This window comes from Chaetodon trifascialis, chromosome 2, assembly GCF_039877785.1.
Source record: "Chaetodon trifascialis isolate fChaTrf1 chromosome 2, fChaTrf1.hap1, whole genome shotgun sequence".
NCBI classification, from domain to species: domain Eukaryota; kingdom Metazoa; phylum Chordata; class Actinopteri; order Chaetodontiformes; family Chaetodontidae; genus Chaetodon; species Chaetodon trifascialis.
The window spans coordinates 23,906,814-23,924,854 of record NC_092057.1 but is presented as its reverse complement, the minus strand read 5'-3'; the positions used below and the strand labels follow the sequence as shown (position 1 = coordinate 23,924,854).

General features: G+C 42.8%; 1 pseudogene; it reads right to left on the bottom strand.

The window, feature by feature from the left end:
* Window positions 1–10,495: 10,495 nt before the first annotated feature.
* On the bottom strand, window positions 10,496–14,374 carry LOC139337352 (perforin-1-like; annotated as a pseudogene).
* Between the last annotated feature and the right edge of the window lie 3,667 nt (window positions 14,375–18,041).

Genomic DNA, 18,041 nt, shown 5'->3' with positions numbered 1-18,041 from the left:
TAGAAACTGATTGATTCTCAGGTAGAGGGAAACAGAACCCAAACTGGAATTAAATATCCACAACAAAGTGTGCATTCTAGAAGAAATGCAGAGTTGACCACAAGAATCCACAAGAGATCCAGAGAGACTGTAACGGACAACATAACTGGATGTTGTCACACTGATGCACGCTAATGATTTCTGTCTCTAACCCAGCCAGTTTCTGCCATAAGGGGTAGGAAACCATTACCTCCACATTTGTCTTACTCACATGTGTCCTCTTAACTGGCTAGCAGTCAGTGCATCTGTGTCAGCAGGATTTGATTCAGAGATGAAAGGGTATCAACCCCAAGGCAGGGGAGCTGGGTGTGCTAAGGCTGGCTGGTGATGATCAAGACATACTTTCAAATTATTGGCTAGCTGCTTGCTAAACCACAGTGTCCCTTGTCCTCTATGATTTAAACACAGAAAAAAACATAGAGTTTTTGTTTGTTTGTTTGTTTGTTTGTTTGTTTGTTTGTTTGTTTGTTTGTTTGTTTGTTTGTTTGCTGTAGTTGTTTTTAATGCAAGTGAACACAGACAGCACAATGTGTGCATGGAATGGGGAAATTACATAGACTTACATTCATTTCCTGGAGACTTACCCTAACCATAACTACCAAACCCCAACCCTACCCAAACTTAACCCAACTCTTCACCATGAAATTTCATGGTTTATATTATGAGGACTTGCATTTTGTCCCCGCAATGAAGGCGAGTCCACATAATGTGATTGTGTCAACAAATTAAGCTCACATTGTGGTCATGCAGCAGCTGATTTTCATCATGGTTGAAAATGTTTATTTTACACAATTTCATTTTAGTGGTGCAACTGTGATGCTAGTGGAAAGCTTGGTTGGTAATCAGGTCCATTAAAAAGTGGCTGGCTGCTTGCTAACCCACAGTGTCCCTTGTTCTCTATGATTTAAACACAGAAAAAACTTTTTTTTTTTGCGTTTTTTTTTTTTTTATGAAAGTGAACACAACGACAACACAATGTGTGCATGGAATGGGGAAATTACATAGACATAGACATTACATAGACATTCACTTCCTGGAGACTTACACTAACCATAAGTACTACTTGCCAAACCCTAAAGCAGACCCTACTCACCAACTTTCCAGTAATAAACTTTTCACTAAACTTCTTCAGTATCAAACAAAAATAAAAATTTGAGAGAGAATAAAACTCACTGAAGCAAAAAAAAAGTCATTTCAAAAGTAAAACTCGTAACTTGCAAACAAATTATTTGTGCAAATGTGTAAACTATTGGTCTTTGGCCAGCTCTCTCGTTTGCGCTCCCTGCGTTTTTGTTTGCGATTCTGACACAAACTGAAACCAGAATTGCATCAAAATAATCAAACAAAACTTCTTCAATATCAAACAAAAATAAGTATTTGAGAGAGAATAAAACTCTCTGAAGATAAAAAAAAAAATGTGCCTCAAAAGTAAAACTTGCAACTTGCAAACCAAATTATTTTTCAATTGTGCAAACTATTGGTCTTTCACTGTTTTGGTAATATATGGTTTTATTTACCGTTCCCTCTGTTTCTTTCTCACTGCTCAGATTTTTGCTCTCACCGTCAGCTTTGTAGTCACGCTGCCAGCTCTCGCGTTTGCGCTCCCTGAGTTTTTGTTTGATTCTGACACAAACCTCTCACGTGCAAGGCCTTTTTCAGGGGTGCGTTGCCATTGGCTAGTGAGTTTTTGAGTGACAGCTCTGTGCCCGGAAGTTGCTCAGTGCAGCACTCGCGAAAAAACAACGCAGACACCCTGGACGGCAGCACTGGGCACGCACTACCTAAGCTTATTCTTACTTAAGCTTAGACTAGGTGCAACAACGGCGTATTGTTGCAGGCTACCTTAACTTTACTGGACTCCTACTAGATAAATAAAGTGTAAGTATTAGTCATTTACATATGTTGTCTGTGCTGTGCTAGACGTTTTGTTGGGTTAAGTTAGAAGTGAAGCTAAGCTTTGCTATGTAAGTTAGCTTTTACCTTATCAACATTAGCCAACACGCACACGCGTCCGTTCGCTGGCCTCACTGGCCTGTGTTCATTTCTGGTTAGCATGTGGTGATAGCTTTTGTTAAAAGGCACGCTAATTTGCCATGGGAATCAGTGGAAGCTGATACTGTAGATTTGCTCCATTTTTTATCGTAACTGTCATCGTCCTTTCTCTGTAGAACAATGTAACATTGTGGGACCTGAGCAGGATCTACGATGCAGTCCCAGGTATGCAAGCATATGGTCTATTAACAGATTATGATCCAGCTCAAAGTTATTGTTAACTAAAACTAAGTGTGAAAGAAAACATTTAAGTTAACTGAAATAAAAACTAAAAACTTGACTTTAAAGAAAAACAAAAACTAACTGAAACAATATTGTGTACTTACAAAACTAACTCAAATAAAATAATCCAGCATTATATTTTAATTACACAGGCTGTTGGTTCCTGGGTCATTTTGATCAAAATGCAATCTGTGATGGAATTAGCATTTCAGGTTCATGTTATTTAATGTGTTCAGACATTAAGGTTACTTTGTGCTGACTTAGCTATGTCTGTGCCTGCAGGAGCAAGTATGAGAGGAAATCTTGTAGAGTATTCAAGCAAGATTCAGCTTGATTCTAAGGAATGATTTGGATTAGCTCCTGGATGTTGCTCATCAAGAGCTTTCCTTTAAATATCATTGCTGCCTGTTGACAACTGCACATTTATAAGTTGCTTTGCAACAATGGCATCACATCATCTAAACATCCCACTGGAACTCATTACCAGTCTGCAGGAGTTGATCAATACCCTAAGCTTGCCTATTCAATCTGCTGAAGAAGCATCAGTTCATGTGTCAGATATTGTAACTGCCGCAGTGGGGAGGCTGGGACGGCCACACCTTGAAATACACGCTGATCATCTTAAAAGTCTCCTTTCCATTGCACTTCCTTTAGAAAATTTAGCCAAGTTGTATGGTGTTTCAAGAAGTACATTTAACAGGCGGATGAAAGAACATGGCCTTTCTGTTCGTGGATGTTATTCCAAAATTTCTGATGATGAACTTGATCGTGTTGTGAGGTCCATAAAATCAAGAATGCCACATGCTGGGTATAAAGTGGTCAAAGGTGAGCTGTTAGCCAGAGGCTGCCGTGTGCAGTGGCATAGGGTGAAGGCTACTATGCACTGGGTGGATGGAGCTGGAATTTTGGCCAGGATGATACAACTTGGATTTGTAGCTCAGAGAAGCTAATGTGTTCCTGCACCATTGTCCCTTCATATCAACACCAACCATAAATTGATTAGGTGAGTGTTTCTATCTTGTGCTCTCTCTCTCTCTCTCTCTCTCTCTCTCTCTCTCTCTCTCTCTCTCTCTCTCTCTCTCTCTCTCTCTCTCTCACACACACACACACACAGAGTAAATGTTTTTGCCCTCACTAAAAACACATATGTATGTTCCCACACTTTATATATATATATATATATATATATATATATATATATATATATATATATATATATATATATATATATATATATATATATATATATATATATATTTTCTTCAATTCTAAAAGATGAATGATGAATTAGCAGGTAGTGCGCGTGCCTCACAGCAAGAAGGTTGCCGGTTTGATCCCCGGGTCAGGCGAGGCCTTTCTGTGTGAAGTTTGCATGTTCTTCCCGTGCATGCGTGGGTTCTCTCCGGGCTTCCTCCCACAGACCAAAAACATGCTCATTAGGTTGATTGGTGACTCTAAATTGCCCCTAGGTGTGTGTGTGAGTGTGAATGGTTGTGTGTATGTGCCCTGCGATCGGCTGGCGACCGGTCCAGGGTGTACCCCGCCTCCCGCCCATTGACAGCCGAGATAGGCTCCGGCCCCCCGCAACCCCGAAAGGGATAAGCGGCATAGAAAATGGATGGATGGATGGATGGATGGATGGATGGATGGATGGAATGATGAATTAATGGGACAGTTTTTCTACTGAAATCCAAATACATCTACAGTAGTGTTATATGTAAGGGATGCCCGACGAGGTGTCCATTATCAGAAAAGAATGGACGACGCAGAGGCGTGAACTGTCTGACGCGAAGCTCCGCTTATACCGTCGTCACTTACGAAAGAAATAAATATTAAATCAATTATTAATACGTTAATGTTGTTTTTTTTACCATTAAAGTCGTAAGTTTTTACCAAGAAGCAGCTGAGTGGACTATTTAATATCTCTCGTTGTGACACAACTGGCCACAGAACCTGCAGCTCGGTCGGCCGCAGCTGTTATATTAGACCTAATCAGTGGAGGGAAGTGAGATGATTGCTTAACGTACATGTTACATGATACAAAGTATCATTTCAGAGGGCAAGTGCACCTCTGACCGCTTGTGTGTGTCCAGAGGATGATGCAAAATTTTGTTTCAAGTCCACAGTTTCCTAAATCGTTTTTATTGCAAGAAATATTATCCACCATTTACTCTGATCATTAAATGTGTATCAAGCAACTAAGTCTATCCTAAATCATTTTTAGAAATAATATTTATAATATAATATTTATTCAATATTATCCACCATTCACTCTGTATCAAGCAAGTTAGTACTGTCTTGCCGTTGTGATAAATAAACTGTGAAATAACGTATGTTCTGAGTTTCTGTTACCAACTAGCGTTTGAGCCAGTGCAATAATTTTGAGCAATCAGGCTATTTGACCGGACACCCTCCAGCCAATCAGAATCGAGTATTCACCCAGACCATGGTATAAGCTCACATTGTGGTCATGCAGCAGCTGATTTTCATCATGGTTGAAAATGTTTATTTTACACAATTTCATTTTAGTGGTGCAACTGTGATGCTAGTGGAAAGCTTGGTTGGTAATCAGGTCTTTGTTAGTAGAATACCAGTGTCAGGACCAGGACAGACAAACTGAGGACCCACAGAGCAGACCAGAGACAGGTGGACGATAAGAGGTGTTTATTGACAGTACGAGTCAGTACACAGAAAATCAGTCCAAAAGGCAGCAGTACAAAAACACTAGGCAAACTCAGGAGTCACAAAAACCAGGCAAGAGTCAAAAACCAGATGATCAGTGAGACGGGCAAAAGTACCGAAATGCTAGACAAAAAGCAACGAGAGACAAAACAGGTCAGAACACGAGGAGATCACAAACACGAAGAAACGCCAGAAAGCTACTCACAAAAGACACAAACAATCTGACAAAGACACGCTGGGAAGGGCAGGTATATATACACACGAGGGGTGGAACTATTAGACACAGGTGGAGACAATGAACAGTCACATACATGGGGAAGTCAAGACACCACACAAGACAACACAAAACAGGAACTGAAAATAACACTACAGAATAAAACAGGAAATGACACAGACAAAGCCCAGACTAGGACATGACAGTAAGTGTCAGCCCTGTGACAGACTGGAGACTGTGTGAGTGGGTACAACCCTTCCTACCCAATGCAGAAACTATATGGATGGAAGAACTGCTTGTGCATATTGAGAAGCCGCAGCTGAATAGTGAGCTACTCACAATCAATCAGTCAGTCAGTAAAGATGTAATGTGCTTTGCTATGATTGATATGAGACAATTCAATATTGTCTGTGTTAAAGTGAACCTACATTTAAAGTCTATGTAGAAGTTTAAGAGAAGCACAGAGCCATAGTTCTCCCTCACAAGTTCACCAAGATTTTATATATGACCTCTGAGCACCGCTCTGTCAAGGACTACGCAAGTGCAATATTGTGGCTGTCTGTGGCTGTACAAACCTGTTGCAAAACTGACTAGCTGTTGCAAAAAAAACATCGTTATCAACACGATGTGTCTGTGGCTTTTCACAGATTTCAGCGCTGTGGGTTGCAGGTCCCATGATCTATAAGCTGATAAGACCTGGGGCCCGTTTCACAAAGGGGGTTCAACAAACTCCGAGTCTAATCCTGAACCTCGAGTTGATCTAGCCTGAGATAGGAAACTCAGAGTTTCCGGTTTCAGAACAGGTGATTTGGGTTAGTTCAATCAACTCAGAGTAAGTTAACTCAGAGTTAAGCCCGTGCAGCACGACTATAAAAAGCCAACATCAATGGAGCCCTGATTCGACGAGTCACCATGGCAACGGGGAAGAGGAGGGCTGCGTTTTTTTACCGCACTAGAGCTAGAAATGTTAATGCGCTCATACGGCGAGTTTGAACACGTTTTTAGAAAAAAGTGCAACACCGCTGCAGCCGCAAAAGAGAGAGAGACGGCGTGGGAGAACATTGCTGCTCGGGTCAGTGCGTAAGTTTAAATGCAGTCGTTTGCAATCGCAATAATATTACAGGGGAAAACTGCTTGAATGGTAGCTCATTAATTTATTTCAAGCCGCACTTCGCAGCAGTTTAAGATGAAATATAAAAACATTGTTCAAACAGGTAAGACCCCGGCATAATTTAATAGGGGTACCTCATTTTGATCATGTTTTACATTGTAAAGTAAATATTAAGTGGCTGTTGTTTTATCCCCAACATAATGCTGTTTTCACACACATAAATGTCTTCTCATCTATATCATATTCTGTTAAATAATTAAGCCTATTTAAACTAACACAGACTTCTGCTCAGCCAACAGAAAGAAGGCAGATGCCCGCAAAACGGGTGGTGGCCCAGCACTGCCACCTCTAACGGAGGCAGAGGAGCTGGCCCTAAGCCACAATTTAGGAAGGCCAGTGGCTGAGGGAATTGCTGGAGGGAGCTCATCTTCAGAGCTTGCCCCCAAGACACAAGTGCCTTTATAAAATGTAATATGCCTAGGCCAATATATCTCTTTTAAGCCTATTCATAAAAATATTTATTTCCTTTTCGTGTCTTTTTTTTTTTTGTCTCAACAGATTCTGATGGTGCTATCTGCCTGGTGGAGTCATCTAATGCCACAACAGACCTTGTGACTGTACTGTAAGCAGGCAATACTCCAAAGATTTTGCCAAGTGGTAGTTTAAGTATACTGAAACATATCACTCATCTAGGATGAAGAGCACGAGGGAACCGTGTCTGCTGCCTTTACAGAGGGGGATCCAGAAAGGTCTATAGAGGTGACATCTTGATATGTTACTGATAGTTCTCTATATTCTGGTGGAATATAGAGTGTGACATTTATCCTACACTGAAGTATTAACACATTCTCATCCTTTTTCACAGGGCATGGCTGGGCAGCAGCAGGAGAGTCCCTCAACTTCCACTGCACAGATTGACACAGTAAGATGGATGTTCAGTAAACACCAGAGGTTCATTCTGTGGAATTCATGTGCAACTGTATAATTTAATGTCCTCCTTATGTATTCCCAGTTACCAGTAAAAGAGATTTATAAAATTCACCTGCTGAAAAAAATCCAAAAAACCAACAAAGAAATGCAATACTTGGACCGCCAGATTAGGAAGGCAGATTTAGAAATTGAAATACTGGAACACAAATTAGAGGTGGGTGCATGGTCACAGGTGAATTATGTTATGTTAACTATTGGAACATTAACTAATCTAGCTCTTTTATTTGTAGGAAATAAAGAAGACCAAATGAAGTGTGTATTGTGTCTTTATTTGACTGCTGTGGTGATGGTGATGGTGATGGTGATGGTGATGGTGATGGTGATGGTGATGATGGTGACTCAATCTCTGAAATGACTATGGCATATGGTGTCTCTGACTGCTCTGCCGTCCTGCATAGCTGGCAGGTGGATGGGGTCATCATCAGGGTCTTCAATTTGTAGGGCAGGGTGTCGCTCTCCTCTAATAGTGGCAATATTATGAAGAACAACACATGCCACAATAATATCACAGGCCCTCTCAGGGGTCACCCTGAGGTGACGTAGGCACTGGAAACGAGCTTTCAGCAGGCCATATGGTCATCTCCACCCGGGCTCTTGTCCTGCAGTGAGCCCGGTTGAAGCTCTGTTGGGGGCCTGGTTCAGGGTCAGGGTAAGGGGTCAGCAGCCTGGGTTGGCATGGGTAACCTCTGTCACCCAGCAGAAGGCCATCAAACTCTCCTGTAATGTGTAGGGGACACATCAGAGTATATTAAAGGAGGGAGACAGGTGAATTATATTGTGCAAATCTTTAGGCTGCTTACCACGTTGCAGTCTGTTGCTCAGGTTAGAGTCGCGATAAATCCTTGAGTCATGAACAGACCCAGGCCACTTGGCCTCCACATTGGAAATTAAGTATGCAGCATCACATACGATCTTGACAGTGCAGAGAATGACAGATGTTGAATTATGATGCAGTCTTTAACATTTTGAAACAGTAGTCAATCTACATGTACCTGCACATTTATGCTGTGGATGGACTTCCTATTCACATAATCTGCTTCATTATGCGAGGAAGCCGTGATGGGGATGTGTGTGCCATCTATGCAGCCAATCACACAGGGAAATCCTAAAAGAAATTAAAATTACTAATCCCAGTCTGAGGTTGCAGCACAATGTCATTAATGGAATATAATTTAAAATTCATTTGGATCTCTATATAATTCATCTGCAATCCTGTAGAACTCCTCCTTGATGACTCTGACAGGTTTATGTCCAGGGAAAACCACAAAGATGGGTAATAGCCGTTTAAGCGCGAGGCACACTTTTCTGACCGCCCTGCATACAGTTGCCTTACTTAAGTGCTCTGCATCTCCGATATTATACAAAAAAACTCCCATTTGCAAAGAAACGCAGCGCAACACACAATATCTGCTGGGATGTGAGAGCATGACTACGGCTGGTAATGTTGCAAATGTAAGGACGGATTAGGTTGTGTATGTAGATGATGGACTGTGACGTGAAACGGTACCGTTCAAAAAGATAATTGTCTGGAAATGCCAGAACATCTATCTATTTAATTCCCTGCGCAGTCATGCTGCACCTTCATCCACGGGATCGTTGTCAAAAGGACATGCCATGTTAGTGGGAAAAAAGTGGACTTCTCATATAGGCTGACTGACTGATTTTTTTAAATAACAGACGGCAGAACTATGTTATACCAAAACTCGCCTGCTGACTGAATGAATGAGGAAATCAAAAAACGTGTGGCTGACAGAGGGCGGAGACAGAGAGAAACTCGAGGTTCATTGAGAAAAACCTGGTCCCGACCAGGTTAGGTTCATAGAGTCTGTTACCATGGTAACTGACCGAGATAAGATAAGATACGGTAAGTTACCTCTCTCTGTGAAACAGGCAAGAGTTACCCCTCCTCCTCTGGTTTGAGTTACCTTCCTATGTGAAACGGAAAACTCAGAGTTTCCTTCATTTCAGGCTTAACAAACTCAGAATTTTCACTAAACCTGCTTTGTGAAACGGGCCCCTGGCATTTTTAGAGATGACTATAGAAATATTCACCCCACAAACAACTGCACTCACATTATCAAGACAAGAACTAAAGAGAACAAAGTGAAATATTTCCAAATAGAAAGACATATTGAAATATTGTAACTGTGCTGCAATGTACCAAAGAGCATTACACTCATCAGTGAAAAAAATGGAAATCTTCTAAATACAACTGTCATGATTCGGCTCCGGTGTCTCTTTTCTCCCAGGGTTAACGGTGATTTTCTTTCCTCCCTCTCTGTCAGCAGGCGGACCTTGAGAAAGAGGGACGGGTCTGATCTCCCCAGGTGCGAGTTCATTAGACATACCTGCGCCTCATGGGCTGATCAACCAGGCTTCTGAAGCCAGCTCCAGTTTGACTCCTGTGCCAGACTATTCTCTATGCTCTTGTTATACGAGTTCTGCGCCTGTTGTGATCTCTTGTCTCTCTCTCTCTCTCTCTCTCTCTCTCTCTCTCTCTCGTGCCTCCAGTGATTGTAGTTTTGCTGTACAGTTCTCTAGTGAGTTTGCTCCGAGACACATTGAGTTTGATAGTCGTTTTGTTCTCTAGTGAGTTTGTTCCTAGACACCTTTAGTTATTCTACCTTCTGAGTGAGTTTTTCGCCGTTGTGGTGTTTTTGTGTTTTTTCCTGAGTTGCTACTTTTCCCGCAGTTTTTGAGTTTCTTTTTCTTTGTTGGACTTTTTCCCGGACTGCACAGTGGCGCAGCAGGTAGTGCGTGTGCTTCACAGCAAGAAGGTCGCAGGTTCGATTCCCGGGTCGGGCCTTTCTGTGTGAAGTTTGCATGTTCTACCCGTGCATGCATGGGTTTCCAAAAACATGCTCATTAGGTTGATTGGTGACTCTAAATTGCCCCTAGGTGTGAGTGTGAGTGTGAATGGTGTGTGTATGTGCCCTGCGATCGGCTCGCGACCGGTTCAGGGTGTACCTTGCCCGTTGACAGCCGAGATAGGCTCCGGCCCCCCCGCGACCCCGAAACGGATAAGCGGCATAGAAAATGGATGGATGAACTTTTTCCCTGTTAAGGTAATTTTGTGTTTCTAAAATATAAATTGTTACGACTCTGCATCTGGGTCCAGATTTACAACTTCTGAATGTGATAATTATGTCTCACTATTTGATATATCAGAGAACTAACAAGATCAGTTATCTCTCTGATTCACAATCAGTGTTGGTGTTGATGTAGCTATTGGGACACAGAGCAGAGTGTAATCAAGTTTAATCATTTATCAAGGTGAGCTTGAACACAACAATGCATAAAACCAGATGTTGCATCAGTATAAAGTTACACTTAAAACATCTCAATAGCTTCAAAAATGACAATACAAGACATGACATAGAGTGATGAAGCAAAACATGGTAGACAGACATTTTCAAGATAATTACTGCAAAGAAGTATAATAATGCATGAATTTATTTACAAATTATTCAACTTTTTTTTTTCGTTAAATCATATTCCCGCACACTGGCAGCAAACGTTCTTTGGCTCAATACTGGTCTGCATGTCAAAATCCAACTTTTTGGATGATTATTTTCATACAACACAAACTTAAATTGCATTTTATAACACATGTTTTTTCCTTTTTGCACACACGGATCAGTGTCTGCATGTCTGTCTGTACATGCGTGCATGCTATTTGGTCCATTTACAGTTAAAGCTCCATCGTCTCAGCTTCAGACTGTCAAAGTACTTGCACACTTGAAGCATCCTGCTTCAGCACACCACGACCTTACACACATGAACAAGTTATTTGATGTATACAGGTGGTTTTGTTAGTTTTGAGATGCTCTAATGTGAATAACAGCTAAGGGTTCTATTTTTGTCCCTGCCGCTAGTGCGGCACACTTTCATGCAGTGCAGGCGGGCGTACAAAGATGCACCAGGATGGGCGTTGTGGCGCAGTAGGGGGAGGTGTCGGCATAATCAGCCAGCGGATTTGGATTTTCGGTCCAGTTCAGTCCACGTCGCTGTGTAAAAGTGCACTGAAAGCTCGCCACCCCAGACCTGGTCAACTGGTCAAAGGAGGAGGATGCCCAGGATTTACCATCTAAGGACCTCCTCCTGGGACAAGTTCGGGCGTCGACACTTACCCGTGCGGGCTTGCCATACCTCGAAACTTGTCATGCGCCTCGCCAGCGGCGTATTTAAAGGTGAGGCGAGGAGCTGCTGTGATTGGTGAAGATTGGACCTGGCTGTGTCAAACCCACTCCATGCCTTCTCCCCTCCCTCCTGTTGAGTTGCACAGCTGGGTGGGACTGAGATGAGAAGAGGGAGTAGTTGCGCCCGCAGCGCATTGCACGAAATGCCAAACTCTGCGCCACCACGCCCCATCGGCGAAGCAGACCTGAATTTGCGCCGCGCCAGTGGCAGAAATGAAAATAGAGCCCATAATGTACTCCTCATTCTGTCTGTCTTTCTTTTCACTTGTTTTTCTTATTGCACCCACTCCTCACCCAACTTCTTTTATTATTAAATTGTGAAATTGTAGCTGCAAATTACAGTGATTTTTTTTTTTCCAGGGATGAAAGGAGATCTACAAATGTTATTATTTACATAAATTATTTTAATTGGGTCATATATTGGGCAAACTATCAGTACACAATTCAATATTACACATGAATCACAAATCCGACAGTATTTCTTCAACAGAAAACAAACGTACACCTGTGTTGTCTTTGTTGATGCTTTATTGGCAGATTTTATAACTAACAAATAAGAAGCAGAAGAAAAGGTATATTATTGAACCCTGTTTCTGACAAACACATATTTAGATTACATTTGAGAAATTTGACAAAAGTCAAAGAAAAAAAGATAAGACTAACATAACCAAAGATGCTATTCACTGCATGCAGGATCATCATCAAGTCAAATCCTTGTTTTCTCATCACCCCATCTCATACCAACAGCTGACCTCAACCTGACTGACCAATGACTGATTTAGCACTCCACTTCCCTGTCTCTCCAGCAAGGACCCCATTTCTGGTGTGGTAGACCTTGGCTAGGGAGGGACTCAGGGGGGTTGGAATGTACTCTTGACATTGCGGACCACCAAGACTTGGTGCACACTCTACTATGTAGGAGAAGAAGAGGGTACCATGATTTAACATGCAGCTGTCAGTCACCTTCCCTTTACGCAGATCAAGTGAACACTCGCCAAGTAGATCACTGTTCCAGTAAGAATCCTCATCATAAACACTGAACATAAGTTTGTTTTTCATGTTGATGGTTATGGGTCCAAATTCAAATGTCTCCGGCCATTTGGGATTGTCATTATTACTTATGATGACAGTGCGCTTAACCTGATCACCATATGTCACCTCAACTGAACCATCTGTCTCAGTCCACCTATCACCATACAGACCCTGTGCATAGAGCCTGAAGACCTTTAATGTTGCAAGACCTTTCCCAGCAGGACAACAGTTTGACTTGATATTCTGATTACTGTCACAAACACAAGCACAAGGATCCCTTTTGCTGGATCTGTGTCCAATCTTACAGCTTTCTGAGCATTTACTCAACACTGCGTTTTTCTTGATGTACTTCTCCACCTCTTGCTTCAGTCCATCGGAGGCAGGATGACCTCTTGACAGTATGGTGTGCAGGGGCTTTATGTTGTATCGGACCACATCAGGGGTGTTTTTCAGTGAGTCAATCCAGCTGTTATACATGGAGGGGTTTGACTGACCTTCAAAGAGGACATCGGCGCCGTTGATGTTTCCACCAATGACCTCTGTGCTACGCTCATTAAACATGCTGCTGAAACTTTGGTTAGAGCCTAACTTCTTCTTCTTTGCCTGACAATGTTCAGTCATGGCCTTAATGCTGGCAGTACTGGCAAAGGTAGCCGAGGCCTCAACTAATAAACAGTCACTGATTTCTGTTGCTGAAAGTCCATTCATGGTTGCCTCGCAGGTCCTGATGGAGGTGATTGCTTTTATTTCACCTCCCAGAGACACTTGTGTGATGTAATGTGTACCATATGTGTCGATCAGACTGCGATATAATGGTTCAGCCTCATGTGAATATGAAGGAAGGGAGTTCACAGCTGATTCAAACTCATGACTCAGTGGAGGGTTTGTTACCACTCTGTAGCTGTGAAGAAAAGGAAGTATACAGATAAGATACAGCCCACCACTCGCATTTTACCCACACGTCACGGTTTATGTTGTTTTTGGTTCAAAGCAAAATTATTGCAATTATCGCCAATTAGCCAGAGTACTGTAAATATTTTCAGTTGACTGACCAAATAACTTCAGAGTTCATGACAAAAAGTCAAATATCTGTCCACATACTCACCGGTAGAAGCTACAGCTGACAGAGTGGCGAAAGAAGGTGTAGCGGTCTTGCTTTGACTTTTGCATGCCAAAGAGAGACTCTCTGGAGTGGGAGCCTCCAAAGCCAATCCCGATAGTAACAAAGGGGTCGATAGGAATATCAAGGCCAACTTTCCAGTTATTGGACACAGACGATGTAGAATCATTGACAAGAGTTTCAACAGAGTCAAAGACTGTACTGGAGACCTTTAAGCTGCATTTGGGGAGATTTCTCCAGTCCACCACAGCAGCTGGGACCTTCTGCTTCTCTCCCTTCATGTAGCTGTTTCTGTATAGCCTGCAAGTGCCATTACCAAGTTTCCATGTTTCAGTGTCGATGACATAGGCACCTTTGCGCTCCATCGTGACAATGTCGAAGCCTTCTCCACCCAGATTGTAACCAGGGACAAAGTGAGCCTTTTCACACTCCTGTGGTGTACCAATGAAGCTGACACTGGATGGCAGACACAGAGGACTCCATGCCCAGGACAGGAGCATCAGATACCAGAGCTTTGCCATCTGCATGAAAGGGTTAAACAACGAGACAGGAGAAATGGCATGGGCAGAATCAGTTAAACAATGGAAACTTTGAATGTAACATCTCAATATAAACTGGTTGGCACTAAACAAATGAAGAAGATTTTGATGTGAAAGATTACTCAGGTCAAAGTATTAGTTTCAGAGAGATAACTCAGGGGTCTTACCATGACTGTTGACAGCAAGATCTGTTCAGGAGCCTGCTGTCCAACCTATATTATAGTTACTGATGTGGAGGCGGAGTCTTTTTTTTGTGATTAATTTTTTCTTTCTTTATTTAATCATTATTTGGAGGCGGAGTCTTGACTGCCTTTGTGATTCTCATACATTTTATATTTAACCATCTGCACTCATGCTAATTTGTTATGCCTGCTGTAAGAATGTGTGACACTTCTACTTCCTTCACACACTATTGAGAGATGAGATGGAACATAAATGGCCAGAAAGGGAAACTGGCATTTTGTGAAAGCTTAATGTGCTACAGCATGTGAATAAAAAACAAAACAAGAATAATTGAGAAGATAGCTAGAGAAGGAAAGAACTTCAAACTTAGAATGATCACATTGTATCACATCGTAGCACGTCATGTTCACGAGTGAGGGGACAATGGAACATGAGATTGGTCAGAGAATCGGAATAGCTGGGGTGGTATTGTGTTCCCTCTACCGCACTGTTGTGACGGAAAGAGAGTTGAGCCAGAAGGCAAAGCTCTCAATCTACCGGTCAATCTTCGTTCCGACTCTCACCTATGGTCATGAGGGCTGGATCATGACTGAAAGAACTAGATCGTGGGTACCAGCGGCTGAAATGGGTTTCCTCAGGAGCGTGGCTGGCGTCTCCCTCAGAGATAGGTTGAGAAGCTCAGTCATCCATGAGGGACTCAGAGTAGAACAGCTGCTCTTCTGCGTTGAAAGGAGCCAGTTGAGGTGGTTCAAGCGCCCAGGTAAGGATGCCCCCTAGGCACCTCCCCAGGGAGTTGTTCCAGGCACATCCAGCTGGGAAGAGACCATGGGGAAGACCCAGGACTAGATGGAGAGATTATATCTGCACACTGGCCTGGGAACGCCTCAGGATCCTCCAGTCAGAGCTGGTTAATGTGGCCCGGGAAAGGGAAAGGTTTGGGGTCCCATGCTGAAGCTGTTGCCCCTGCGACCTGACCCCGGATGAGCGGTTGAAGATGAGGATGAGGACAAGAGCATCCGTCCATTCATCAATTACTCTGGGAGGAAGCTGGAGTGCCCACAGGAAATTCATGTAGACACAGAGAGTACATGCAAACTCCACATACAAAGGCCTCAACTGGCCTTTGTGCTGGTCTACCATTCATCTATCACTTGTCACACAATGATTAGGGGCAACAGTGGAGGTGGGCTATGCAGCAGCCAAATATTGGCATTGTACAGCAGGCTGCTGTTTGAGCCACATTTGTGGCTACAAAACCATGTATATAATGAGACATTCGAATATTTTCCAGTTGTTTTGGTGGTGACTGACCACGGTATCTTTAACGAGACATCCTGTTGATGACGTGATCATTTCCTAACCATAACCAAGTGTTTTTTGTGCCTTAACTTAACCAGACCTTCACCATAACATTGTTTTTCTGGTGAGGACGGGCTGCGTGCAAAGATACAGCTCTCTAATTTAATGCCCATGCATGCAATAGCCCATGCATGTATTTAAATAAGTTTTCAAGTTACTGTTAAGTAACTTGTATACTTTCTTTTTTCAAACTGCGCTGGTAGAAAATCATGTTGCACCTTCAATATACAATGCATGTTTTCGGTCCACCTTGATTACACACAGTTGGTCTCCATTCCAGTTAATATGTGTCATATGTAATGTGGGCTGCACGGTGTCCGACGCCCAAACTTGTCCCAGGAGGAGACTGAGGTCACTCATGTCTAAATATGAGGCCCTTAGATGGTAAATCCTCCTCATCCTCCTCAAAGCAATGATGATGATGGCGTGGACCAACATGTAACGAAAATCCAAATCCGCCGGCTGAGTGTGCCGACACCTCCCCCGACAGCGCCGCAACGCCCATCCTGCGCCTCAGTTTACCAAAATACCAAGTGCGCGGTGCACACCCTGCACCGTGCGGAATCGAGGCGGAATCGAAAATGCAGCCCAAAATGTCACACAATTGGTCATTGTGCATCTGCTGGTTTCACGTGTTGTTTCATGTGGTCAAGCTGTTTTACTGGAAAGAGGAAGCTTCATTTTCCTGTTGATGTTTTAGTTTTCAATTAAAAACCTTAAACCCTTGTACTGCAGCTCTTGTAACACACTTTAAGTTTATTTCAGAGGGTCACACTTGCCATTATTGATGATATCTTGCTCTTATTCTTGTAGAGTTTGAATGCACCTACTGGAATTTAACCTTAGACAATGCTGTCTGCTCAATAAATGTAGTGTAATGAAAGGCAAGTTGTGTTTTTGTTCAAGAAATAAATGCAGTTTTTGGCATTTTTCCTTTCGGTTTCAATTAGGCAGCGCTACAATACCATAGTTGTAGGGTCTGTGAAATTCAATTCAATTCAATTTTATTTGTATAGCACCAAATCACAACAAAAGTTGTCTCAGGACACTTTCCATATAGAGCTGGTACAGGCCGAGCTCTCTACAGAGACCCAACAATTCCCTCATGAGCAAGCACTTGGTGACAGCGGCGAGGAAAAACTTCCTTTTAACAGGCAGAAACCTTGAGCAGAACCAGACTCTGGGTGGGCGGCCATCTGCCTCGACTGGTTGGGTTAGAGAGAGAGTGAGACGGACAGGGAGAGACAGACAGATATGCAGTGAGAGAGAGAGAGACAGACAGACAGACAGACAGACAGACAGACAGACAGACAGACAGACAGACAGACAGACAGACAGACAGACAGACAGACAGACAGACAGACAGACAGACATGCAGTCACAGTAACAGTGACAGTGGATGTAATAACAGCAGTAGCAGTTGCAGTGGATGTCAGGCAGGGCCAAGGCAGGAGACGCAGCTGAAATCCACAATCCAGATTCAGCCACTGTCCATGGGAACCTGCAAGACGACAAAGCACAGAGACTCCGGGGAAGGAGCTAAGTTAGTAACACGCCGTGGTAGGACATGAAAGCGTGCAGATGGAGAGGGACAGAAGGACAGAGGAGCTCGGTGTATCTTTGGAGGTCCCCCGACAGTCTAATCCTATAGCAGCATAACTAGGGGCTGGTCCAGGACAAGCCTGAGCCAGCCCTAACTATAAGCTTTATCAAAGAGGAGAGTTTGAAGCCTACTCTTAAATGTAGAGACAGTGTCTGCCTCCCGGACAAAGACTGGAAGATGGTTCCACAGGAGAGGAGCTTGATAGCTAAATGCTCTGACTCCTGTTCTGCTTTTTGAGACTTTAGGAACCATAAGTAGACCTGCATTCTAAGAACGCAGTGTTCGAGTAGGGCAATAAGGTACTATGAGCTCTTTAAGATAAGAAGGTGCCTGGCCATTTATGGCTTTGTAAGTAAGGAGGAGAATTTTAAATTCTGTTCTAAACTTTCCAGGGAGCCAGTGCAGAGTGGCTAGTATTGGAGAAATATGATCTGTCTTCCTAGTTTTTGTCAGAACACGTGCTGCAGCGTTCTGGAGCATATGTACTGTACAATATGTATATCTATGTAAGACTGTAAGTAAGTAGCATCATCGGCTGGCACTGCTTTATCTGCATTGATCTGAAATTGCATTCAAAGCTCTACTGCCAGTTAAAGCTGTGAGGAAATGCCACCTGAAGTGCTTCACTGCAACCACAGATGAATTTAATAAGTCATTTAAGATCTAGTGTTAGTGATCACCACAACAAAATCCAGC